The sequence below is a fragment of the Triticum aestivum genome, chromosome 3D (assembly GCF_018294505.1).
Source record: "Triticum aestivum cultivar Chinese Spring chromosome 3D, IWGSC CS RefSeq v2.1, whole genome shotgun sequence".
Lineage (NCBI taxonomy): Eukaryota > Viridiplantae > Streptophyta > Magnoliopsida > Poales > Poaceae > Triticum > Triticum aestivum.
In genome coordinates this window covers 419,217,123-419,244,438 of record NC_057802.1, presented here as the reverse complement: position 1 = coordinate 419,244,438, position 27,316 = coordinate 419,217,123, and the positions used below count along the sequence as shown (strand labels likewise).

The 27,316-nt window shown below is 48.5% G+C and overlaps 2 long non-coding RNA genes across 2 annotated transcripts; one reads left to right on the top strand and one right to left on the bottom strand.

The window, feature by feature from the left end:
* Positions 1 to 3,656: 3,656 nt before the first annotated feature.
* On the top strand, positions 3,657 to 5,092 carry LOC123074801 (uncharacterized). The gene is made up of 4 exons (XR_006436055.1): positions 3,657 to 3,859; positions 3,940 to 4,351; positions 4,433 to 4,627; positions 4,756 to 5,092. It is a non-coding gene; the product is annotated as an uncharacterized lncRNA (long non-coding RNA).
* Positions 5,093 to 5,765: 673 nt separating this feature from the next.
* On the bottom strand, positions 5,766 to 6,949 carry LOC123074800 (uncharacterized). Its single transcript, XR_006436054.1, has 4 exons — positions 6,857 to 6,949; positions 6,652 to 6,761; positions 6,213 to 6,266; positions 5,766 to 6,117 (listed from the first exon to the last, which is right to left on the bottom strand). It is a non-coding gene; the product is annotated as an uncharacterized lncRNA (long non-coding RNA).
* Between the last annotated feature and the right edge of the window lie 20,367 nt (positions 6,950 to 27,316).

Genomic DNA, 27,316 nt, shown 5'->3' with positions numbered 1-27,316 from the left:
CATACGCATCGTGTGCGATACTCCTAGCCACCGCAAGCAACTAGTTTGCATTTTTCAAAGTTTTTTGTACACACCGAATCGCACACGAACTAACTGTATTAACCATTTGTGTTGTAATTTCTCATCGCAAACAGTTCATCCGAGTCGGCTGTTTGCCACTTATCACACACATCTTGTTAAATTGAACCATTTCTGTTATGTTCGCTAATCGAAAATAGTTCGTCCGAGTGAACTGTATGCCCTATATCACACACACCTTGATCTGGCTAACCCTTTATGTTGCACTCTCTAATAGCAAACGGTTCATCGGAGCGAACTGTATGCCGTATATCGCACACACATTGATATGGCTGCCCGTTTCTGTTATTCTGCCTCATCGCAAACAGTTTGAATGGGTTAACCGTGTGCCCTAAATCGCACACGCAACTAAATCTGAACCGTGTTTGATGGCTCCGCCATCGCAAACGTTTCCTTTTTTGATGGTTTTTTTACATCCCCGTTTGTGATTAATGCATCGCACACAGTTTCGTCAAAGGGTCTCTGATCGCAGTGTCGCATTAGCAGCATCCTGTAGTAGTGTATGCCTCAGCCATAGGTTCTATAAAGTATGCCATGCTGTGTACCAGACCTATTGTGTACCTTGCCAAGAGTTTGACAAGGGGGTACAATAGTGATCTAGGAGTAGATCACTAGATAGCGGTCAAAATTATCCTTAGGTACCTAAGAGGACCAAGGAAAAGTTTCTCGGTTATGGAGGTGATAAAGAGTTCGTCGTAAAGGGTTACGTCGATGCAAGCTTTGACACTGATCCGGATGACATTAAGTCTCAATCTGGATACGTATTGAAAGTGGGAGCAATTAGTTAGAGTAGCTCCATGTAAAGCATTGTAGACATAGAAATTTGCAAAATACATACAGCTCTGAATGTGGCAGAGACTAAAACTCTCTTACAAGCAAAACATGATCACACCTTAGTACTCTTTGGATGTTAATCACATGGCGACATATTGACTCTAGTAAACCCTTTGGGTGTTTGTCACATGGTGATGTGAACTATTGGTGTTAATCACATGGCAATGTGAACTAGATTATTGACTCTAGTGCAAGTGGGAGACTGAAGGAAATATGCCCTAGAGGCAATAATAAATTTGTTATTTTATATTTCCTTATTCATGATAAAGGTTTATTATTCATGCCAGAATTGTATTGATCGGAAACCTAAATACATGTGTGAATACATAAACAAATAATGTGTCCCTAGTGAGCCTCTACTGGACTAGCTCGTTGATCAAAGATGGTTAAGCTTTCCTAACCATAGACATGTGTTGTCATTTGATAACGGGATCACATCATTAGGAGAATGATGTGATGGACAAGACCCATCCGTTAGCTTAGCATATTGATCGTTCAGTTTTGTTGCTATTGATTTCTTCATGTCAAATACATATTCCTTCGACTATGAGATTATGCAACTCCTGGATACCGGAGGAATGCCTTATGTGCTATCAAATGTCAGAACGTAACTGGGTGATTATAAAGATGTTCTACAGGTATCTCCGAAGGTGTTTGTTGAGTTGGCATAGATCAAGATTAGGATTTGTCACTCCGAGTTTCGGAGAGGTATCTCTGGGGCCTCTCAGTAATGCACATCATAAGAAGCCTTGCAAGCAATGTGACTAATGAGTTAGTTGTGGGATGATGTATTATGGAACGAGTAAAGAGACTTGCCGGTAACGAGATTGAACTAGGTATGAAGATACCGACGATCGAATCTCGGGCAAGTAACATATCGATGACAAAGCGAATAACGTATGTTGTCATTACGGTATGACCGATAAAGATCTTCGTAGAATATGTAGGAACCAATATGAGGATCCAGGTTCTGCTGTTGGTTATTGGCCGGAGAGGTGTCTAGGTCATGTCTACATAGTTCTCGAACCCATAGGGTCCGCACGCTTAACGTTCGATGATGATTTTGTATTATATGAGTTATGTGATTTGGTGACCGAATGTTGTTCGGAGCCCCGGATGAGATCACGGACATGACGAGGAGTCTCGAAATGGTCGAGAGGTAAAGATTGATATATAGTACGATAGTATTCGGACACCGAAAGTGTTCTAGAGGGTATGGGGTACATATCGGGTCACCGGAAGGGGTTCCGGGCACCCCCGGCAAAGATAAGGGCCTAATGGGCTAAGAGGGGAAATGCACCAGCCAGCAGGGGCTGCTGCGCCCCCATATGGGCCGCACCAGAGGGAAAGGGAAAGAGGGGAAGAGAGAAGGAAGGAGAGGGATTCAGCCTCCCCCTTCCTTCCCTCCTCCCTCCTCTTTCCTTCCCCCTCCGGTGAATATGGTAAAGGGGGGGGGGTGCCGAATTGGACAAGGCCCCCAAGTAGGATTCCTCCTACTTGGGGCGCCCCATGGCAGCTCCCCTCCCCTTCCCACCTATATATACGTGGGGAGGGGGCGCCTAGAACACACACCAACAATTGTTAGCCGTGTGTGGCGCCCCCCTCCACAGTTTACGCCTCCGGTCATATCTCGTAGTGCTTAGGCGAAGCCCTGCGCGGATCACTTCACCATCACCGTCACCATGTCGTCGTGCTGACGAAACTCATCTACTTTCTCGACACTTTGATGAATCGAGAGTTCGAGGGACGTCATCGAGCTGAACGTGTGCAGAACTCGGAGGTGTCGTACGTTTGGTGTTTGATCGGTCGGAACGAGAAGAAGTTCGACTACATCAACTGCGTTGCCAAACGCTTCCGCTTTCGGTCTACGAGGTTACGTGGACACACTCTCCCCCTCTCATTGCTATGCATCTCGTAGATAGATCTTGCGTGAGCGTAGGAATTTTTTTGAAATTGCATGCTACGTTTCCCAACAATTCGAACTTGCGACCTCGTCCTTCACATCGCAGTGCACCAAGCACTAAGCCATCAAACGACCTGTGATTACAAAAATTGTTTGCTTTCTTTTATTCTTTCTCCAGCTCACAAAGCCCCTCTCTTTCCTCTCTTCCTGTAATGGTTTTGTTCGCCATTTTACTTTCCTTTTTTTTGATAAATGCGTGTAATTTTCTAAAAAAATTCAAAGTTTTTCTTTAAAAAATGCACAATTTTTTTCAAATATGAAGAAAATTCATTGTTTTTTTAATTCTCAAATTTGAAGAAAGTTCATCAAATCTGAAAAAAAGTTCATCGAATTTGAGAAAAGTTCACCATAATTGGAAGAAGTTCATCGAATCTAGGAAAAGTTCATTGAATTTGAGAAAAGTTATCGAATCTGAAAACAGTTCATCAATTTTGAAAAGAGTTCAGCGGATTTGAAAAAAGTGTTCATCGATTTTTAGAAAAAAGTTCATGAATTTAAAAAAAAGTTCATCAAATTTTAAAAAGTTCATCGAATATGGTAAAAAAGTTCATCAAAATTGAAAAGTTCCCATTGCCCTCACCTTTTTTACGTTTTCTTTTCGGGAAACCTTTTTGACGTTTCTAACAAACATGTTCTCAGAACAAAACTTTTGGGCCGAGCGCCTATGGGCTGTGACTTGGCAAAATATATGTTCCTGCTCTCTCACAGAAATCCACACAGTCCACTCCAAGGAAAGAAAGATCCACAGAGCCCGTTTAACAAGCCGCAAATATATATCCCCAGTCCTGCCCTAACCGGACCCGAAGACCACACCCGACGGCGGCGCGCAGGTGCATGCTCTTTTCGTCTGCCCTTCCTCCTCGCGCTTGCAAAGTTTGATCCACTTCTCGGCCGCTCTCCTTCTCCAGATCAGCCGCGCTGAATAATCATAAGGCCGCCTCGCTATTCGTTTTTACCTCCTCGCCCTCTTTGGCGATGGATAAGGTCAGTAAATCTAGCTTATACTCGAATTATTTATTCGATTTGAGTTCCCCTCTGATATTAGATGGTATTCTTTTTCTTAGGACTCTCTTAAGTCTACTTTGGAAGAGGTTCGCAAATCAGTCGTCCGAATATCTTTTGACTGGAAGAGAGAAGAGAATATGGAGAATATGGTTATTGCTGGCCTTGTTACCTCCGTCGTTGATGAATTAGCTACAATAATAGCAAATCCTGTCTTCTTTAGGAGATCAAATGAGTTCTCTGTGCGTCTTCCACAGAATGGGGGATATGGAGAATTAATTAAGATCTCGTGTTCTTTGGTTAAATATCCGACCAATAATTTTTTCACATTTCTTCTTGAGCTGAAAGGAAATGCCTACAGAAAACCTGTCAACTTTGAACTTGGAATCCAAGAAGATGTTCGCCAGTTTATGCCTTCGTTTTCCCTAGGGAAAAACATGTCACACCAGTTGGCTTTTGTGAAGGCAACATAATGTAAGTAATTATATATACCACAGACTACATAATTCCTTGGTTTTGATAACTCTAATATCTTTGCATTTTGTAAAACAATAGTGATTCAACTCAAGTGAGACAGAAAGATGTCAACGTTTTCTTTCACAACTGTGCGATGCATGAATATGGATATTTGGGATCGCCTGTGTTCAACAGAAGAGGACACCTTATTGGGATATCATATCTCGATCGAGGTCATCTGCAAGCATGGGGAGTCTACCGACTACAAAACGATGTGCTTTCCAAATTAGATGGGTAAGTGTCTCAAATTGGTTTGAGCACAACAAATAATCTGGTACAAAGGAAATTAGTATCTTACAAAAGATCACTCTATAAATAGATAAAGATTAGCTTGAATAACATTTGTCTTATTGTATGAACAGGATTTGTTATGTTTTGGATGGAGCCGTGGCTAGAAGCCCCAAATGACACGAAAATAAAATGCCCTATCTACATCAACAGTCCTTGTTTGAAAAAAAAATGCAGCTTGCTAGGGAAAAATGTTATTGGGACTATTCGCAGTTGGCGACCTCAACAGAAGAAGATCAATGATATCACCATGTCCACCTGAGGCGTCAGTAGTTATAATCTAGTCTACTTGTTGGTGTAGTTTTTATCTGTACAACTATGTGATTTGTTAGGAACCATAGCGCTATGTAGAGATGGTTTGGTGCATGCCATAGTCTGAAAGTGATGGGACTTTAAACTCTTTCTGGTTCACTTACCTTCCATTTGGCAATGTGGTGGATTATCATGCTCATGCGGCTTTTATTTATTTTATTTTAAGTTTTCTCGTGGACATCCATGTGACTAGATGAATAGGCGCGCTCTGCCGTGCCCGGTGATATTACGACCGGCAGTTGTTGTTTGGCCAGGTAGAACGCTTTAGCGGGTCATATGAACAGGCACTTCAACGATTTTTTGCTGGCATGGTCTGCTGTGCACACACGCCATCCAATGCCAACCTGCCCATCTATCCAATAAAACAACGGCAACACTAACGAAAAATGTGATAAATAGAAAGCCATACTGATATCCGGAAGAATAACCGAGCTAAATAATGGCAATCTTCAGAGTACAATGCATGGGAAGTGAGCTAAAGTTTTTACTGCAGGAAATGTCCCAGGTGCACAAGTGCGGAGTATACATTACCTGTTGGAGTTGTCTCTTTTTGAGATGTATAAAAAGCATTTTTTGGAGATAATTTTTTTTACATCTTCTATGGAGATGTATAAAATGCTCTATGGAAAGAAGGGCTCGTGGAGTCTGCCCCCAGATCTTTTTTTATTTTTTTTTAGGGAAGGCCACAAATAATTCTAGAGGCCTGTAGATATTTCTCAGATGGAGAAACCAGACCGGCCAATACCACAAAAACAGGATGCAAAATCGCCAGTGAACCAAGAAAAAAAACTGGGAACACATGTCCATCAAGAGGAGAACCATCGCAAAGCGCTGGGAATGCACGGCGTTGCAGCTTAGCCACTTTGTACATCTTATATATAAGCACAGAATAGACAACATACACATTACAGGTCCATTAGTAGAAGATGAACAGAACAAGAACAGCCCCCACAATAAATAGCACTACAGTCCATCAGAAATTAGCACAAGGACATACAGAGAATAGCATTCCAACACTCCAGCACCATGACTTCTATTGGAGTTGTCTTCCAACCCGTGGGGGCAGATCATACATATCCACATCAAGTAAACCACGGTACCAGTATGGCTTGGGCACAGGCCAACTGTCATACAAAATACTTTTTCGATGTAAGTTTAACTAAATACTGGAATATATGCTACCACAAAAAGAGGGTATTAAGGAACAGATAGAAAATACCTTCTCTGACGTATCCCAGATCCAACACCATGCAGCACTCTCATGGACAACCCACTGCAAACCAACATTGTAGTGTGGTGAGGTTGAAAAAAACATTGTGGTGTAGTGAAAATAAGTATATGCCTACCTACAGGGCCGGTCCTGAGTTTTTAGGGGCCCGGGGCGAAAGTAAAGCTCAGGGGCAGCTCGGGGGCCCTTAGTATATATTTTGTGTGCGGATATAGGGGCCATAATATAAGCAACACAACAGTTATAGTAGTATTGCTGTCTGTATTTTTTATAATAAATCTAAAAGCAAGATTGATACTATGATATATAGTTTATACACACAATGCTGAAAATAAACAAATTTGCATGAAAAGTTTGACAGTAAAAGCCATGCATCATGTTGACGAAGATAAATTACTTAATTAGCAATAAACAAAGTGATAATGATCACCTATTAAAATGGCCGGAGAAAGGAAATTGCGTCAGCCAAATTTGCATCAAAATTTTAGCCTAAATCAGCATGATCTCCTGCAATCGCCGGTGATCTCCCGCGATTTTGGCCTGCATGCAAATCATCGCAGGGCAACTTTTCAGCGGCGATTGTGCCGCAATGCGGCCGTTTCTGCTGCGGTTTAAAATCATGAATATGATAATACCTTGGATCGGTTGAATCGCTGTTGGTTATTGTCCGATCCGGCGCTTGGCGATGACGCGATCTGTATATGCGTCTGCGGCATGCGCTCGGCGATGTCTGGGTGATGGCGCAATCTGGCACTGGCCTGGAGTAGAGGTGGAAGAATAGAGTTCATCCATGAAACAGCGACTCGCGTTCGCGTCCAGAGATGATGATCGTGGCTGGGGATACTCGAAGACGTGAACTCACAATCGGATATCGGAATTAGATGGGAATTAGGAAACTGGACGGGCGTCACGCAATCAACTCGTACCAGCCTATGACCACAGGGGCCCTCACCGAAGGAGTGGATGTGCTCGTGCGTGGATTACCAAGCTGCGTACGGTGACTGCCTGCCCAGCGTAGCGTAGGGCTAGCGCGTAGCTTCGAGGGTTCCGGGCGTGGGCTAGCTAGCTGACTGCGACATCCACTCGTCGTAGGCCTACGTACGTACCTAGATGGGGGGCCCTGGACACTGGCGGCCCGGGGCGGCCGCCCCCCCGCCCCCCCTCAGGGCCGGCCCTGCCTACCTAAATAGCAACAAGTCATAGAAAAATCACCTTTTTTTCGCTGATTAACCTCTCCTTTTAAAATTTCAACAATCTTAAGCCTTGGAAGGAAAGTAGTTTCTTCGCTTCCATCATAGTGGTTCATACCAACAAAAGTCCCATCAAAATTAATAAGGGGGCCTCCAATCCCCGCCCAATACAGAAAAGATACACGTCTCAGTTAATGGACAAGTTGTAATGACGCACATAAAGCAGTTTGCTAGATGTATTTATATTTTATATGTATAGGTCGATTAATGAGCTCAAATGTATTCTAATCAAACTATTTATAGCACCTACTATGTAAACGACCCAAGAGATATTTGTCACAATACCTTACTGATTTTACAAGTGGACACTGGAAACATGGAATCAATCAGGCTCGACTTGTCAAGACACACTTTGCCCTTTGAGGCCATTAAAAATCCTTCTTCAATTTGACGCGCTACAGCAACTACCGGTTTATATAAATCCTCTTCAGAGCAAATATCAACTGGATGAATGCCACGGATAGCCTGCTCAAGCCTGATGATGGCAATATTGGTATTTAAATGGTAGAATACCAATGTCCCCTTGGCATGTTGCCTCGGTGGGAGAAACACGTCAATCTGCAATAAAAGGTCAGCTCAAAAAATTAACCATCATCTATCTTGAGGAGAGAAAAAACAGTAAGGACAAACCCTTAAGTTTTTATCAATCTTGAAGTGATCACCACAACTTCTAACCAAACTGGCCGAAGTGAGAATGACAGGGCGCATGCCTTTAGTTCCAGGCCACTTTATAAGCAAGCCCGTGCATGCAAAACACCTCACACTTCCTACACATAATAACTTTAGTGATTAGTAATTGGAGATCAAATGCTAAGGGAAGTAATGAACATATAACTAAAACAATCACCATCGAATGAAGCAAGTCTGACAACACTTAGGGATATGTTTGTAACAACATCTTTTGGAAGTAGTGCCCAAACATGCTCTGTAGAACCAGGGTTTGAAACAGGGTAAGGATACTCTTTCCATGCACGCAATTCACCAAATTCATCCTCAAATGTCTCGAGCAGTTCCCCATTGACTGGTTAAAGAAATAAGCAGTACAGAAATTAGCTAAAAGAGTGCACAAAGGAGAGGTGAGCAACATGGAAAGCAACGTCTTACATTCAAGCACAAGTGGTGGCGGGATGGGATAGCCAACGGATTCTATCCACTTAATTCTCCTCCAGAATCCTGATGGAATAAGGTGATCAATAATAGTTCTTAGATATATGTAAGATAACATCGACAATATTCTGGACACAATATTCAAAAAACATTCGCACCTGAAGGGATTATGCTTGATACACCTTCAGGCAAGGAATATCCATGGAAGTCCTTTGTATTAGTACTGCAAATAGAACACGGTATATTTGTTATGATAAATAAACATAGATGATAAATAAACACAGAGCTCAACAACACCGAATTGCCGAGTAAAACAGGCCAGAGAACAGACTTCAAAATCAAGCTTATAAATAAGCGTGGAAGATTTCACAATATGAGTTACATCGTCCATACTTTAAACCAGACGAAATGTTTGAACTCTTCCTTGTTTAGATAAATATACTATGCTCAACAATGGAGCATGACAACTAAATTAGCTACATGACACATAGCGATATAGGTATTCACCAGGTAGCAGTAGCAAGAACCACATTGCTATCAATTGACAGTTCACTGTGTTGAACTCTTACGACTCCTATCACACTAGTATCGAAAAATGGCTTGCCTCAAAAAGGGCTTAAGTGGAACAGGGGGCTTAAACAAATATAGGAAACAAAATTTGCAATGATGTAACTCATAAAGTAGAAGAACACACTTGAGTATCTGAAAATGCTTCAAGCGCCCATGAAGGTCCTTCAGTGGTATGAACCAGGGACGAGGGTCCTCGATACGAAGGTTCACCCCAAGAAGCTTCCCATTATGATCGACAACTGGCCCTCCAACTGCAGCCTGGAACATAAGTCAAGTGGTAGGGGATTACAAAGGTAAGATGGCAGAAAAAAGTCCACTGATATCATAATGCAATGATTTGGTTCAAGTCTTCCATCTTGCCAGAAAGTAAGAAAGCAATCAACAGTGTACCTCTGAGATTTGCTTCCAGTGTGCACGGCCGTCTCCAGTCAGACGCCCAGACGTGATCATCAAACGGCCCGATTTGAAAGCACGAGCAGCTACTATTGCCTTAGTATCAAGAGGAGGTGCCTCGAGGTCTAGATCTACAGGACAGACAGCATGCGGGCATTCATTGAAGGACGTGACAATAGCAATATTATCATCATATAGTCCCAAGAACCCATCGTTATGTGTACAATCTGGAAGGCACACCTCAATCTGCAGAGATAAAAAGAAGTATATACAAAATGATCACAATTAGCTTCAATAAGCAAAGCAAAATGGAATTATAATGATTAACACTTTAGCAGCACCAACCCTCAATTTATCATCAACATTTCTGTACTTCTCAAATTCCTCAACCAAACGTCTTGAAGTCACAAATCTTGTTAGCTCTAGGGAAGTTGTCCCAGGTGGTAGAGCTACGCCTGAGCATGCAAATAACATTCTATCCTCTGCATGAGATCGTGAGTCAAATCACTAACAACAAAGCAGCAATGAGTACATGAAAATGTGGACAATGCATAAGCATAAAGTAGAATCACCATCAAACAAAGCCAGAGAGACAACAATGGTAGACAAATCTGGAGCTATGTCCTTGGTGCTCCCGATTGCTTGAAATGCTTTATCAAGAGAGCCTGAATCACCAAACTCTTTTTCTTCAAAAGGAATGCTTGAAATAACTTGATGGGGGTGCTCTATGCTGAAAAGTCGGGCATCCACAATAGCCTGAGCAGCCCTTAGCGCTAAAATTTCCTTTCGCACTAGTTAAAGAACATGATACACTGCAACTGTGAGCATTCTATTTGAGCTATATACATGCAGGAAAAGGGAAGAATAAAAACTTGAAATCAGTGACTCACATTTTACCATCTTCTCTAACTCCTTTGTGTACGAACAAACCTTTCTTTTTCTGCCATCACTCCCACTGGGAGTCAACGACTCACGTTTCATATTTCTTATTTCTTTTTAACAGTAGGTAGAGGTAGTTGAAAACTTCCAATAGTGATTGTCGGAGATTTTTCAATAACATTAATACCATTCACTTGGAATTGTTTCTTCGGAAAGTGCACCGTGTGCTCATTACCCTTGATATGAAAAGTGACCTTGCTTTTATTGCAATCAATAACAACCCCTACAGTATTCAAGAAGGGTCTACCAAGGATAATCGACATGTTGTCATCCTCGGGCATCTCAAGTATAACAAAGTCAGTCAAAATAGTAACATTAGCAACAACAACGGGCACATCCTCGCAAATACCGATAGGTATGGCAGTTGATTTTTCAGCCATTTGCAAGGATATTTCAGTAGGTGTGAGTTTATTCAAATCAAGTCTTTTATATAAAGAGAAGGGCATAACACTAACACCAGCTCCTAAGTCACATAAAGTAGTTTTCACATAGTTTCTTTTGATGGAGCAAGGTATAGTTGGTATTCCCGGATCTCCAAGTATTTTAGGTACTCCATCTTTAAAAGTATAATTAGCAAGCATGGTGGAGATTTCAGCTTCCGTTATTTTTCTGTTATTGGTGATGACGTCTTTCATGTACTTTGCATAAGGAGGCACTAGCACAAATGCCCGTGCGTTGCAACGGGAGAAAAAAATATATGATGTGCTCCGTTGCAATCATGTTAGCCGGGTTTACGATGATGACATAAATGACGAATCGATTGACATCACAGATTTTTAGGGTGCTAGTTTGGACATGGGACATGATATTCCTAGTCAAAAGATTGGGTGAACAACCCTATCTTTACATGCTTGCAACAGGAAAAGATTAATGTGTCCATCAAAATGCCTATCAGTGCGGACAACATCCTTGGAGGCGGGGCTACGAATGCCGAGGTGTAGAAGAAATGCATGTCATGCTTTAATCTCCATTGACTGCGGTAGATGCATGTCATGACTCATGACCACTGAATGAGTAGGAATGTTGCATGGTCAGTTTTATTTTAATCACTGCATCCGTCCATAATTCAATTTCACTACTAAAGCCACTTCCTAAGTTTTGAAGTCGATTTGGGTTTGGTTTCATTAGGTTTTAAATTCAAACAAGTTTGTGTTAAACTAAACTTGTTTAAATGGAAATTTAGCAAAAATTCCCGTATCAATTTATTTAAATTTCCCATATTTCTCTTATCCTAGAGAAACAACTATCTTTGTCCTTCTCTGCCCTTATTCTCATTGTTTTCTTCAAGTTTCTTCTGTTTAATTGAAAAAGAAAAAGAAAGTAAGAAGAAGAGAGAGAGCAAGCACAACCCAACCCATTGGCCCACCTGCCCACCGACCCCTGTTAATTAACCCTAGGAGCAAGGGAGACTGATCCCCAACCCTCCTCTCTCGGCCTCTCCTAGGCCCCCCAGCGCCGCCCCCAATCCCACGCACACCCCCACCTACCCCTCCGGAGCACCACGCCTCGCTCTCTCTCTCTCTCTCTGCCCACTCCCTCCCCACGCAGTGCCTCCCTCCGCGGTTGCCGGTGATCGGGCGCCACCACGGTCGCCGTTGCCCTCGCCACTGCATTGCTCCACGCGCCTTCGGCCCTCTGCGCGTATCCCTCTTCTGAAATCCTGCTCCTCGTCTCCGTTGACCGGTGACATCGCCGGATTCGGCGCCCTGCGCCCAGCTTTACCCCGGATCTGCACCCTCCCAGCCTCCTCCACACTCGCCGGAGCTCCTTGCTGTCGGGCGCCCTCGACCCAACAGGATTCGGGAGGAGGACGACCTCGCGGGCCCAGCTCGCAAGCCGCGTCCTGCGCCCGTCGCGAGTAGCTGCTCCTGCTCCTCGACCCGATCTGGATCGGGAGGGAGTTCCGATCTCGCCCGCTGCCTTGCCGGACCCTGCCAGAATCGCCGCCGCCGTCCGACCGGTCGCCGGAGATGCCTTGCCGGGCCCGCCAGAGATTATCATTCGATTTCTTCTTATTTTTTTGCCTCTGATTCTCTTATGTCTGGTGTCAATCTTTTGACACACCCGAGGATCCCTCTCCCTCGTTGCTCCTCATTGTTCTTTCCCTTGTATTTGCTGATTGATATTACAGATATTTTGCAAACGTATGTAAATTGATGAGAATCAGTGTATGGGACCGAGGTGGGACTATTTTTAACAGGAAGCTACAGATGACGCACACAATTTTTAGACGGACGACAGGCCCCGCTAAGTCACCGCGGGTGAATAGTAAAAACGCATGGTCCTATTTGTAACACCGAAACATTTTCTTGGATTATTCCCTTGAAAAAGGATGGCGGGTTTAATTACCAGAAAGTACAAGGATTTTTGTGAAAAAAGGCCGCGACGGTGAGCGGGCAGAAACAATAGCCGCTTTATTATTGCATAAGGAGGCATTTTTAAGATATCAGTCAAGCGAGTACGCAAAAAGACTGGCCTCATCATTTCAGCAAAGCGTTCGAATTCTTCATCATCTTTCTTTTTAGTTGACTTAGGTGGAAAGGGCATAGGTTTTTGAACCCATGGTTCTCTTTCCTTACCGTGTTTTCTAGCAACAAAGTCTCGTTTATCATATCTTTTATTCTTGGGTTGTGGGTTATCAAGATCAACTGCTGGTTCTATCTCAACATCATTGTCTGGTTCTTTATTATTCGTTTGAGTATCTTCCCGAACCTCATCATTATCTTTTTCATTATCAGAAGGTGAGTGTTCACAGAGATAGAAACTTCATTATCATTATCAGGAGGTTTTTCTACTTCAGGTTCACTAGAGGCATGCAAAGTCCTATCATTTTTCTTTTTCTTTTTCTTTTTAGAAGGACTATGTGCATCAGTGTTAACTCTTTGAGAGTCTTGTTCAATTCTTTTTGGGTTTCCCTCAGGATAAAGTGGTTCCTGAGTCATTCTACCTCCTTTAGTCATTACTCTAACAACATGATCATTGATATTATTATTCATTTCATCTAACAACTCTCTTTGAGATTTAGCAACCACTGGTACGCGTCAGTGCTATACAAACAGTTTTTAACCTCTTTCGCGATGGCATTTGGAACCGTCGCCTAGTGAGTGACAGCGATAGGGGGGTCCTTCCCATACGACCCAGAAACCTTCGGGGATATGCCCTCCTGGCACACACGCTCGGCAAAATGAGGTCGTGTGCGACCCGCGAGCGCTCAAATACGGAAATACGAACAGTAGAGCTAAAAAATACAATTATACAGGCAAAATTGTTTCTGGTCGCAAGTACATCCCACACAGTCAGTCCCCCCTAAACGTTTCTGTTCGTATGTACATCCCACACAGTCGCTCCAAGGAAAACATTTTTGTTCACAGGTACATCACACACAATTTTCCCCGTTAAATCGTTTGTGATAGTGTTGCCATTGCACACGATATTAACAATTTTATCGTTTGTGTTATTGAATGCATCACACACGGTGCGTAGAAGAAACTGTGTGGCAAAGGCTGTCCATCGCACATAGTTTTTATGTGGTAAACATTTTCGCAAGGTGGCCTAACGCAAACAGTTTTCAAGAGGATGTCGTGTGTTCAGTGGAGATTGATCGCACACGTAGTGGATCCTAGAAACGTTTCTGATCTCCACGTCTATCGCAGATGTTTCGGTTTCACAAACCGTGTGCAGTGTAATGCCTAATTAATCCCTAATTTGAAAATCACATGTTTTGAATTTGAAAGTAGGCAATCACTTATTTCATATCCAACCATGTTTATTACAAATATAGGTTCAATCACCAATGCATAATTCGATGCACAGGTACATATACTGAAGAACTACAGAAGCACCAAGTAAAGAATTATGAACCACAGTTGTACTAAAGACTGTAAAGAGAGAGGCGAAAGACATTCTGGTTGCTGGAGAAGGTGAAGCAGAATGCCCATATTGTGCCCTCCTCCATGCGTAATGCGCGCACGACTCTAGGCCAACCCCTTGTGATGGCTGCTCGTCCATCCTTCACTGTCTTCATTACGGCTTCTCGATGCTCATTGTAGTCTAGATGAAATACTTTAAACTTCATTGCATGTCCACCAATCATGTACTGTGCGAGGTAATCTTGAGTGAACTGCTTCGGGAACCACTGCGAACGAAAAAGATTCAGACATTGTTGTCTAACAACTCATTATGGGCAGTAAAAAGAGAAGTCTGCAGAGTTTGTAGTTACCATCCAACAGCTCACTGTTGTGTTGGATAGAGCATAAACAAATAATTTGCTTGCCACCATTCGTATCTTTTTGCTAATAATCATTATCAGTTTCCTCACTTGATGCTTGTTCATGAATATCTCATTGCCCCATACGCAAAAAGGGTCGATGCGTGGATCCTTGCCAAGGGCATATGTACCTACAAGCAACAAGTCAATATTAGAAGCTAATAAGTGTCCAGGCCTAGATCTGTATGCACTACATTATGGAATGACGGGGGGAGTACAAGCCGATGGATGAAGCTAACCTCGGCGGAAAATGGTAGCCACTCCCGCTGTTGTCCTGCATAAGTAGTGGAAAGGCATGATAAGTATAGCAACCTTAACATCAAACAAATATAGCAAAGGTAAACAACATCATCTCCAAATGATAGCTTGAATGTGTTGGTTTCAGCATGCTATTAAAGCAGATATAAAATGGAAGGCAATGTTACCGACAGCAGGCTTAACAACCATCAAATATTGCAATTCAAACTGGTATTGTTGAAAATGAATAGAACGTAGGTAGTGCTTAAACATCACACTGAATAAATGTGTAAAACTTAAATAAAGGGCATGTGTTAACTACACCAGGAATAACTGGAACCAAATATAGCCGTTGTCGGTGTACTAAAGTAGGGGCACTCCTTTGAACCCCTTACTTGTGCATGGGCAGTCAGAGCCGCGCCCACGGCCACGCCTAGCAGGGCAGAGGGAGGAGTCAAAGTTGCAAGGTGGTCAAAGCAACGCCAAGACACAAAGACAAAGAGCAAGAGGGCAGGACAGGCTCCCCTGGCGAAACCTTTGCTGGGGCAGCCTCCGCAGCCACGGCAAGAACCTTGCTGGGGCAACTTGCCCGACGCCAGCGGAGCGTGCCACCTTCGAGCCGAAGGTTTCAGACAACCACGTTGGAACCAAGGCTCGGGAGGCACCTCCATGATGGCATGCAGATCTTTGTGAAGACAAGAAGCACACAAAGTTGGATGAGGATTAGAAGACGACGAGCCTCGGCAAAACCCTTGTCGAGGGCATCCACGAGACCTCCGGCAAGATCCTTGCCGGGGACGACCACGGTGCCGCGGCAAGCCCTTGCCGGGGCGCTGGCAAGGCCCTTGCCGAGGACATCCGCGGAGCCACAGCCAGGCCCACACCCGCCAAGGTTCCACCACCACTCCCATGCAGCTGCCAGCCCACCAGCTAGGCAGGCATCTGCGTGTCGACATGAGCTTCCAGGCCAACTCAGCGCGTGCCTACGTGGTGGCATGCAAATTTTCGTGAAGGCCCTACCACCGCGCCACCTCAGCAGCTTGCCAGCCTACATGGCACCATGCGCACCGCTGGCCTGGACGCGTGTCGGAGCGAGGTGGGGCGGCGGCGGACGGGACGGGGGCTGGTTTCCGTCCCCGATAAAGTGAGGGGGAAACCTAAGAGGCGCATTAAATGTGTCTTGTCCCGTAATGGCTAAGCGATAAGCTTAGCCACTGTACACCGATGCCACCTCCTGTGTGCCACTGTGGCGATCCCCTTGGTTATAAAAGGAGGGCCAAGGCATCCAGGAGAAGGATTGGGACCCGGGGGCAAGTTACACTCATCGTAGCTAGCTCAAGAACTCAAAGAACACTCAAATAGACACAAAAGCAGGACTAGGGTATTACGCATCCTCGCGGCCCGAACCTGGGTGAACGACCCATGTGCTTGTGCTGATTGCTGATCCCGCTCTCCTCACAACCCCGCGTCCCGCAACCGTGGCAGGGATTCCCGTGATCCCATAGGTGTCGTTCCCACCGACATCTTTGGCGTGCCAGGTAGGGGGAGCAGTTGTGAGAATCTGGTTCGGTCGTCAGCCCAGCAGTTCTCTGTCGCCATGGCTTCCAAGGAAGAAGGCGACCAAGTGAGCAGCACTGTCGGCGGATGCAGCAAGCGTTCGCGCGATGACAAGAAAGCTAAGTCATGCCAAAACTCTGAGTAATTCCTTTTTATATAAGGTTATCCTCCTCGGAGATCTTTCCTTTGTATGAGAAACCTGCACGCAGTGGGGCCCTTCCATTATTGGCGACGCCCTTGGTCTGTTTTGAGTCTGCTCAACAGATCGAGCGGCTGCGTCGAGAACGGCAGGGTGGCCTTGCGCTATTGGCAACGCTCTCGCGCTGTCTCGAGTCCGCTCGATAGTTCGAGCGGCCACGCTGAGAATGGCAAGGTGGTTCGCAAGGCAGCAAGCACACCCTGTCGGCCGCTAAAGGATCCGTCCTTCAAAGCGCTGTGGTTTGGGTTTACGCGCCGGCAAGCCTGCCCAATTGGCGTAGGGTGGACATACAAGGAGAGGTTGAACAGGGAAATAACATGCATCGTTTTAAAACACTGCAGAGTTATATTACATCAATTGTTGCTGCGGTTCTAACTAAGGATAAACATTGTCTTGGTCATGAACCTGCAGCGGCGATAAGAAATGGGGTGCCTAATCCCGGCGCTGGCCCTCTACCCTCTGAATTCCGCCAACGCGGCTGATGATGGGCTCGATATGCTCCTCGAGCACCGTGAGGTCTGCATCCTCCGGCAAGCTATCCAGCGCGGCGTCGAAGTCAAGGTTGGGGTTCCAGTATGCCAGCTTGGTGAGGACCTTGGTCATGGTGCCCCGGCAAAGTATCCGGGCCTCGCTGGCCAGGGAGCTCGCCCAGTTGGAGTTAAATCGTTCCAGGGCTCCAAGAACACCCTCGAAGAACAGGGTCAGCTTGGCGTTGGGGCTCACATTCGGCTCCGGGGCATACCTCACGTCCGGCATCCCCATGTCGGCCAGCTGCTTGGTGATCCTGTTGGCGACGTCGGCGAGGCGGCTGATCCAGAGGTTCTCGCCCTTCACGAAATCCTCGTGGTTGGCGGCGTCGTTCTTCCGCAGCTGCCTCTCCTCCGCCAGGCTCTTGGTCAGGGTTCCCTCCCGGGTCCTGACCTCCGACAGCATCCCCTCAAGGCCCTCCAGCTTCAGCTTCAGGTCCTTGATGGAGTCGTTGGCGCAGGAGAGCTGCTCGGCCTTGTCCAGGATGTCGGCCTGCGCCACCGTCAAGGCGCAGTTGACCGTATCCTTCTCCTTCACCAGCTCCTCGGTCCTGTTCTTCAGGCCATCCCGCTCCACCTCCAGCTCCTTCACCTTGTCGCCGTGGGCCAGAGCTTGGGCATCAAGCGCTTCCTTGTGCTTCTGCTCCAGCTCCCGGGTCCGCGCCGCGGCAAGCTTCTCGACCTCCTCGTCTTTGCCGCGGAGTGTGGCGGCAAGCGCCGCCTCACGGGCGACGAGGTCCTCCTCCTGAGAGTCCAGCTCGACCTAGCGCCGGGACCGGGCGGCCTCGGCCTTGGAGGCCTCTTCCCTCGCTGCCTCCTGGGCTTTCTTGATGTTGGCCTACTTCAGGAGAAGCTCTAGCTCGCGCTCCGTTAGCTGGCCTTGGGCGGCCTTCAGCTCCTCGTGGGCCTGGCGGAACCAGGCTTGTGCCTCGGTGACGTGCTCCCCGAGGTCTGCCTCCGCCTTGCCCGCCACCGCCTCCCTGGACTTCGCCTTGTCCAGGCGGGCGCGGTGGAGCATCTGCAGCTTCCAGAAGCTGGCGCCCATGGCCCCAAGAAGCTGCTCCTCCTGGGTGCCACCGCCACCAGCGCTCGGTTCCTCGACGACCTCGAGCCTGGCGGCGGCGAGCACCTCATCATCGAACACCTCCCCCTCGGCCGGCGCCCTGGTGCTCACCGTCCCTGGGAGGTGGACGAACAAGTTGTCGCCCACCTTCAGATACTTGCCTGAGCCGGAGGCAGCGGACGAGGAAGGTTCGTCGTCAACCACCTCCTCCTCGGCAGCGGCCTTGCCGGCCTCCCCGGCAGCGCCCTTGCTAGCCTCCTCAGCGGCAGCCTCGCCGGTCTCTCCAGCAAGCCCCTTGGCGGCATCCTCGGCCATGGTCTTGGCGGCCTCCTCGGCGGCGATCTTGTCAGCCTCAACCTCGGCGTCCTTGGCGACCTCCGTGATCACGGTGTCGATGTCCCCTTGGTCCGCCAAGGGGGGATCTAGATGCCAGAAGGGAGGGTGAGGCGAGGCCAAGATCAAGGTTCAAAAAAGAAGAAGAGTAAGGAAAAACAGGTGACTCACCCGTGCCGGGCTGAGAAGAAGTGGCCCCCTCCCCGCCAACATCTGTTGCCGGGACGGGGCCACAAGTGCCCAAGTCTACCTCCTCCTCCTCCGTGCGCATGGGCTTGGTGTCTGTCGCCCTTGCCGGGGACACCCCTCGGGGCAGTGTGGTCGATGGGGGCAGCGTGGTGGGGGTGGCCCTTGGTGGCTCCTCTTGCTGCCGTCCTCCTCCTGCGGCCACGGCAAGGTCAGTACCAAAAAGTCACACCCCGGCGCACATTGATGGGGAGTAGGTGGTGAACGCACGCTGGGGGCTGAGCCGGGGGCTGCTGTCCGGGCTGCTCACTACCACCAGCGGCGCCTTTGAGGTACCTGCCGGGGGCTGGCTGCCCGTCAAGGCCTTGGCCTTCTTCGCCGCCTGCTGGGCCAGCGTCTCCATCTCCCTATGAAGACAAAAACGAATCAAGGAAGGCAGCATGATTGGAGAGGACGGGAACGACAAGGGGCGGAATGCTTACTCGTCCTCCACCTCCTCTTCTGCTGCCTTCCTCTTCCTCCTCGGGCTGAGGGACGAAAATTCGAAGGCGAGCTCCGTTCCGGTGTTTGCGGGAAGAGGGGAAGGCGATGGAGTCCGGTAGCATTTGGATGAAGAAGAGGAGGTTGTCTTCTTCTTCGCCACCACGGCATTCTTCTTCGCCACCGCGGCCCTTGTCACGCGCGCGGCTTCCACCTGAACCCCTTGCCGCGGCTCTGCCGCGTTGGACCGGCTCGCCGGAGCTGGCCCGGCGCAGGGTACGTCCTTTCTTCATGGCCGAGGGGTCGCCGGCCTCGGCCTCCTCCTCGCACGATTCCTCGACCACATCCTCGACAAGGGGGGCCTCGGTGCTGACGCTGCCCGCCTCCCTGGCAGACTTCGCCCACTGGGCGAGCTCCTTCTCTTCTGCGGCCACGGCGGCCTTGTTCTCCACGCTGCCCGGCGTCGCCGGCCGCCCTGGCAAGCTCCGCCTCCGCCACTCTGGCGGCGATGTAGTCCAGCTCCTCCTGGGTGGTGTCCTGGATGAGCAACGGCTCGTCATGATCGAGAACTTCGACCAAGTTGTCAAAGAACTCCTGCGCCTCGCGTGCCGGGGGCTTGACCCAGGCTGGGTCAAGACCGTGTGTGTTGAAGACTGGCATCATGGCGAGGATGTCGGCCTGTCGAGAGTTGTTGCTCAGCGGGACCACTCCCGGCGGTAGCCCGAACAAGGGCCCCTTGATGGCCTTGCCGGACTTCGCGGCCTTGCCGGTCCTCTCCACCCTGCCGTCGGCGAACACATCAAGCTGGAAGAGCCTCCGGCAATACCAGGAGTGCCCCATCACCATGAGCGGAGCGATTCGGCGGCGGATCAAATCCGCCGCAATCATCTCGAGGGTGAGACCGGCCTCGGTGAGGCGGCGAATCCTGGTGGCGGCGATCGAAAACTTCTTGTCATCGGCGTCGAGGTTGCTCCAGTCTGCGCCACGGGTCGGCAGCTGCCGACGAACACCCCGGCAGAACTCCGGTGGGTTCTCCTCCACGATCCAGCACCACCGGCCCTGCCACTCCTCCCACCTCTCCTTCACGGCACCCTCTGGGTATGCGCTTTTCCCCTGGGCCCTCGGGATCCAGGCGATGCTCCCAGTAAGGGTGCCCCCAGGTTGGATGCGGGGGGAGAAGTAGTGGCGGAAAAGTGCCGTGCTGGGAAACACCCCGGCGAAGCCCTCACAGAGGTGGGCAAAGCACACCAAGCACGCCACGGCATTCGGCGTGAGATCCAACAGATGGAAGCCAAAAGTGCGCATGACATCGTTGAAGAAGTCGGAAGAAGGGGGGCAGAGCCTGCAGAAGAAGAAGTCAACAAAGAATGGGTACCGATTTGGGCCACCCTTGTTGCAATCAGCGGGGATGACACGCGTGGCAAGGTGCCCCGTCATCTCCGTCCCCCAAAAAGGCCTAAAGTAGTCCTTGAGGTCAAAGACGTTGATTGACGATGGGGTGAAATAGGCGAACTACGCCCGCCGCGCCACCACCTCGCTCTCCAGCGTCTCCTTCTCCTTTGTGTCCTTGGCTACGCCCTTGCCCTTGCCAGATTTAGGCGCCATGGCGGCTGGGAAGAGGGCGAGGGGTCGAAAGCAGTGGGGGGCGCAGCAGCAGCCAGCAGGAGCGAAAGCTTGAGGAGGAAGAAGATGAGGACGGCGATGCCGAGATTGGGAAAAGCACAGAGGGTAAATGAGCCGCACGCCCGCGGTTATTCCTTTTTATGGGGAAGGTGCGGGCCGCCTCTTTACCATTTATTACGACGTGACACATGCCTGCAGCAACCGCCCCACGCATGCCCCCCATGTCACACACGACCCCCACGTCACGCATTCAACGCGGGTCGTGGGGAAGCGCAGCGGACGAAAAAAGTTACTGCGGTAAAAACCGCCCCACCTGCCCGCGCACCGTTTTGGGCCTAGCCCAACAACGCGTTGCGCTTATGTGTAGCCCAGACCCGGGGGCTCCTGTCGGTGTACTAAAGTAGGGGCACTCCTTTGTACCCCTTACTTGTGCACGGGCAGTCAGAGCCGCGCCCACGGCCACGCTTAGCAGGGCAGAGGGAGGAGTCAAAGCCGCAAGGTGGTCAAAGCAATGCCAAGACACAAAGACAAAGAGCAAGAGGGCAGGACAGGCTCCCCGGCGAAACCTTTGCCAGGGCAGCCTCCGCAGCCACGGCAAGAACCTTGCCGGGGCAACTTGCCCGACGCCAGCGCAGCGCGCCACCTTCGAGCCGAAGTTTTCCGACAACCACGTTGGAACCAAGGCTCGGGAGGCACCTCCATGATGGCATGCAGATCTTTGTGAAGACAAGAAGCACACAGAGTTGGATGAGGATTAGAAGACGACGAGCCTCGGCAAAACCCTTGTCGAGGGCATCCACGAGACCTCCGGCAAGATCCTTGCTGGGGACGACCATGGTGCCGCGGCAAGGCCCTTGCTGGGGCCCCGGCAAGGCCCTTGCTGAGGACATCCACGGAGCCACAGCCAGGCCCACACCCGGCAAGGTTCCACCACCACTCCCATGCAGCTGCCAGCCCACCAGCTAGGCAGGCATCTGCGTGTCGACATGAGGCTTCCAGGCCAACTCAGCGCGTGCCTACGTGGTGGCATGCAAATCTTCGTGAAGGCCCTACCACCGCGCCACCTCAGCAGCTTGCCAGCCTACATGGCACCATGCGCACCGCTGGCCTGGACGCGTGTCGGAGCGAGGTGGGGCGGCGGCGGATGGGACGGGGGCTGGTTTTCGTCCCCGATAAAGTGAGGGGGACACCTAAGAGGCGCATTAAATGCGTCTTGTCCCGTAATGGCTAAGCGATAAGCTTAGCCACTGTACACCGATGCCACCTCCCGTGTGCCACTGTGGCGATCCCCTTGGTTATAAAAGGAGGGCCAAGGCATCCAGGAGAAGGATTGAGACTCGGGGGCAAGTTACACTCATCGTAGCTAGCTCAAGAATTCCAAGAACACTCAAATAGACACAAAAGCAGGACTAGGGTATTACGCATCCTCGCGGCCCAAACCTGGGTAAACGACCCGTGTGCTTGTGCTGATTGCTGATCCCGCTCTCCTCACGACCGCGCGCCCCGCAACCGTAGTAGGGATTCCCGTGATCCCATAGGTGTCGTTCCTACCGACAGCCGTTCAAACTGGTATTGATGTAGTCGAGCGACACAGTTCTGACTTGCACATAATGAACAACACATTGTGAATGACTGAAATAACCAAGGCATAAATGACCAGTATAATAACCAGATATAGCCATTGAAAACTGGACAGAGTCTCACTGCAACCAACCTAACAAGCAAATACAGATAAACATGGCATATGCTTGAAAACTAGACAAATGTGTTGGGAATCGTAGCATAATTTTAAAATTTTCCTACGCTCACCAAGATGCATCTATGGAGTATACTAGCAACGAGGGGAAAGGAGTGCATCTACATACCCTTGTAGATCGCGAGCGGAAGCGTTCCAATGAACGTGGATGACGGAGTCGTACTCGCCGTGATCCAAATCACCGATGACCGAGTGCCGAACGGACGGCACCTCTGCGTTCAACACACGTACGGTGCAGCGACGTCTCCTCCTTCTTGATCCAGCAAGGGAAGGAGAGGTTGATGGAGATCCAGCAGCACGACGGCGTGGTGGTGGATGTAGCGGGATGCCGGCAGGGCTTCGCCGAACTTCTATGAGAGAGAGAGGTGTAGCAGGGGAGGAGGGAGGCGCCCAAGGCTGAGATCTTGCTGCCCTCCCTCCCCCCCTTTATATAGGCCCCCTGGGAGGGGGGGGGGGGCGCCGGCCAAACCCATCTAGGGTGGGGGGCGGCGGCCAAGGGGGTGCCTTGCCCCCCAAGGCAAGTGGGAAGCCCCCCCACCCTAGGGTTTCCAACCCTAGGCGCATGGGGGGGCGCCCAGCCCACTAGGGGCTGGTTCCCTTCCCACTTCAGCCCACGGGGCCCTCCGGGATAGGCGGCCCCACCCGGTGGACCCCCGGGACCCTTCCGGTGGTCCCGGTACAATACCGGTAACCCCCGAAACTTTCCCGGTGGCCGAAACTTGACTCCCTATATATAATTCTTCACCTCCGGACCATTCCGGAACTCCTCGTGACGTCCGGGATCTCATCCGGGACTCCGAACAACTTTTGGGTTTCCGCATACACATATCTCTACAACCCTAGCGTCACCAAACCTTAAGTGTGTAGACCCTACGGGTTCGGGAGACATGCAGACATGACCGAGACGCCTCTCCGGTCAATAACCAACAGCGGGATCTGGATACCCATGTTGGCTCCCACATGTTCCACGATGATCTCATCGGATGAACCACGATGTCGAGGATTCAATCAATCCCGTATGCAATTCCCTTTGTCAATCGGTATGTTACTTGCTCGAGATTCGATCGTCGGTATCCCAATACCTTGTTCAATCTCGTTACCGGCAAGTCTCTTTACTCGTACCGCAATGCATGATCCCGTGACTAACGCCTTAGTCACATAGAGCTCATTATGATGATGCATTACCGAGTGGGCCCAGAGATACCTCTCCATCACACGGAGTGACAAATCCCAGTCTCGATCCGTGCCAACCCAACAGACACTTTCGGAGATACCCGTAGTGCACCTTTATAGTCACCCAGTTACGTTGTGACGTTTGGCACACCCAAAGCACTCCTACGGTATCCGGGAGTTGCACGATCTCATGGTCTAAGGAAAAGATACTTGACATTGGAAAAGCTCTAGCAAACGAAACTACACGATCTTTTATGCTATGCTTAGGATTGGGTCTTGTCCATCACATCATTCTCCTAATGATGTGATCCCGTTATCAATGACATCCAATGTCCATAGTCAGGAAACCATGACTATCTGTTGATCAACGAGCTAGTCTACTAGAGGCTTACTAGGGACACGTTGTGGTCTATGTATTCACACATGTATTACGATTTCCGGACAATACAATTATAGCATGAACAATAGACAATTACCATGAACAAAGAAATATAATAATAACCATTTATTATTGCCTCTAGGGCATATTTCCAACAGTCTCCCACTTGCACTAGAGTCAATAATCTAGTTACATTGTGATGAATCGAACACCCATTGCGTCCTGGTGTTGATCATGTTTTGCTCTAGGGAGAGGTTTAGTCAACGGATCTGCTACATTCAGGTCCGTATGTACTTTACAAATATCTATGTCTCCATTTTGAACACTTTCACGAATGGAGTTGAAGCGACGCTTGATATGCCTGGTCTTCCTGTGAAACCTGGGCTCCTTCGCAAGGGCAATAGCTCCAGTGTTGTCACAGAAAGAGTCATCGGGCCCGACGCATTGGGAATCACCCCTAGGTCGGTAATGAACTCCTTCATCCAGACTGCTTCCTGTGCTGCCTCCGAGGCTGCCATGTACTCCGCTTCACATGTAGATCCCGCCACGACGCTTTGCTTGCAACTGCACCAGCTTACTGCTCCTCCATTCAAAATATACACGTATCCGGTTTGTGACTTCGAGTCATCCAGATCTGTGTCGAAGCTAGCGTCGACGTAACCCTTTACGACGAGCTCTTCGTCACCTCCATAAACGAGAAACATATCCTTAGTCCTCTTCAGGTACTTCAGGATATTCTTGACCGCTGTCCAGTGTTCCATGCCGGGATTACTTTGGTACCTTCCTACCAAACTTACGGCAAGGTTTACATCAGGTCTGGTACACAGCATGGCATACATAATAGACCCTATGGCCGAGGCATAGGGGATGACACTCATCTTTTCTCTATCTTCTGCCGTGGTCGGGCATTGAGCCGTGCTCAATTGCACACCTTGCAATACAGGCAAGAACCCCTTCTTGGACTGATCCATATTGAACTTCTTCAATATCTTGTCAAGGTATGTACTCTGTGAAAGACCAATGAGGCGTCTTGATCTATCTCTATAGATCTTGATGCCTAATATATAAGCAGCTTCTCCAAGGTCCTTCATTGAAAAACACTTATTCAAATAGGCCTTTATACTTTCCAAGAATTCTATATCATTTCCCATCAATAATATGTCATCCACATATAATATGAGAAATGCTACAGAGCTCCCACTCACTTTCTTGTAAACACAGGCTTCTCCATAAGTCTGTGTAAACCCAAACGCTTTGATCATCTCATCAAAGCGAATGTTCCAACTCCGAGATGCTTGCACCAGCCCATAAATTGAGCGCTGGAGCTTGCATACTTTGTTAGCATTCTTAGGATCGACAAAACCTTCCGGCTGCATCATATACAACTCTTCCTTAAGGAAGCCATTAAGGAATGCCGTTTTGACGTCCATCTGCCATATCTCATAATCATAGTATGCGGCAATTGCTAACATGATTCGGACGGACTTCAGCTTCGCTACGGGTGAGAAAGTCTCATCGTAGTCAACCCCTTGAACTTGTCGATAACCCTTAGCGACAAGTCGAGCTTTGTAGATGGTCACATTACCATCCGCGTCCGTCTTCTTCTTAAAGATCCATTTGTTTTCTATGGCTCGCCGATCATCGGGCAAGTCAGTCAAAGTCCATACTTCGTTTTCATACATGGATCCTATCTCGGATTTCATGGCTTCTAGCCATTTGTCGGAATCCGGGCCCGCCATCGCTTCTTCATAGTTCGAAGGTTCACCGTTGTCTAACAACATGATTTCCAGGACAGGGTTGCCGTACCACTCTGGTGCGGAACGTGTCCTTGTGGACCTACGAAGTTCAGTAGTAACTTGATCCGAAGCTTCATGATCATCATCATTAACTTCCTCCCCAGTCGGTGTAGGCACCACAGGAACATTTTCCCGCGCTGCGCTACTTTCCGGTTCGGAAGGGGTGACTATCACCTCATCAAGTTCCACTTTCCTCCCACTCAATTCTTTCGAGAGAAACTCCTTCTCCAGAAAGGACCCGTTCTTGGCAACGAAGATCTTGCCTTCGGATCTGAGGTAGAAGGTATACCCAATGGTTTCCTTAGGGTATCCTATGAAGACGCATTTCTCCGACTTGGGTTCGAGCTTTTCAGGTTGAAGTTTCTTGACATAAGCATCGCATCCCCAAACTTTTAGAAACGACAGCTTAGGTTTCTTCCCAAACCATAATTCATACGGTGTCGTCTCAACGGATTTCGACGGAGCCCTATTTAAAGTGAATGCGGCAGTCTCTAAAGCATAGCCCCAAAATGAGAGCGGTAAATCGGTAAGAGACATCATAGATCGCACCATATCCAATAGAGTGCGATTACGACGTTCGGACACACCATTTCTCTGAGGTGTTCCAGGCGGCGTGAGTTGTGAAACTATTCCACATTTCCTTAAGTGTGTACCAAATTCGTGACTTAAATATTCTCCACCACGATCTGATCGTAAGAATTTTATTCTTCCTGTCACGTTGATTCTCAACCTCACTCTGAAATTCCTTGAACTTTTCAAAGGTTTCAGACTTGTGTTTCATTAGGTAGACATACCCATATCTACTTAAGTCATCAGTGAGAGTGAGAACATAACGATATCCTCCGCGAGCCTCAACACTCATTGGACCGCACACATCGGTATGTATGATTTCCAATAAGTTGGTTGCTCGCTCCATTGTTCCGGAGAACGGAGTCTTGGTCATCTTACCCATGAGGCATGGTTCGCACGTGTCAAATGATTCGTAATCAAGAGACTCCAAAAGTCCATCTGCATGGAGCTTCTTCATGCGCTTGACACCAATGTGACCAAGGCGGCAGTGCCACAAGTATGTGGGACTATCGTTATCAACTTTACATCTTTTGGTATTCACACTATGAATATGTGTAACATCACGTTCGAGATTCATCAAGAATAAACCATTGACCAGCGGGGCATGACCATAAAACATATCTCTCAAATAAATAGAACAACCATTATTCTCGGATTTAAATGAGTAGCCATCTCGAATTAAACGAGATC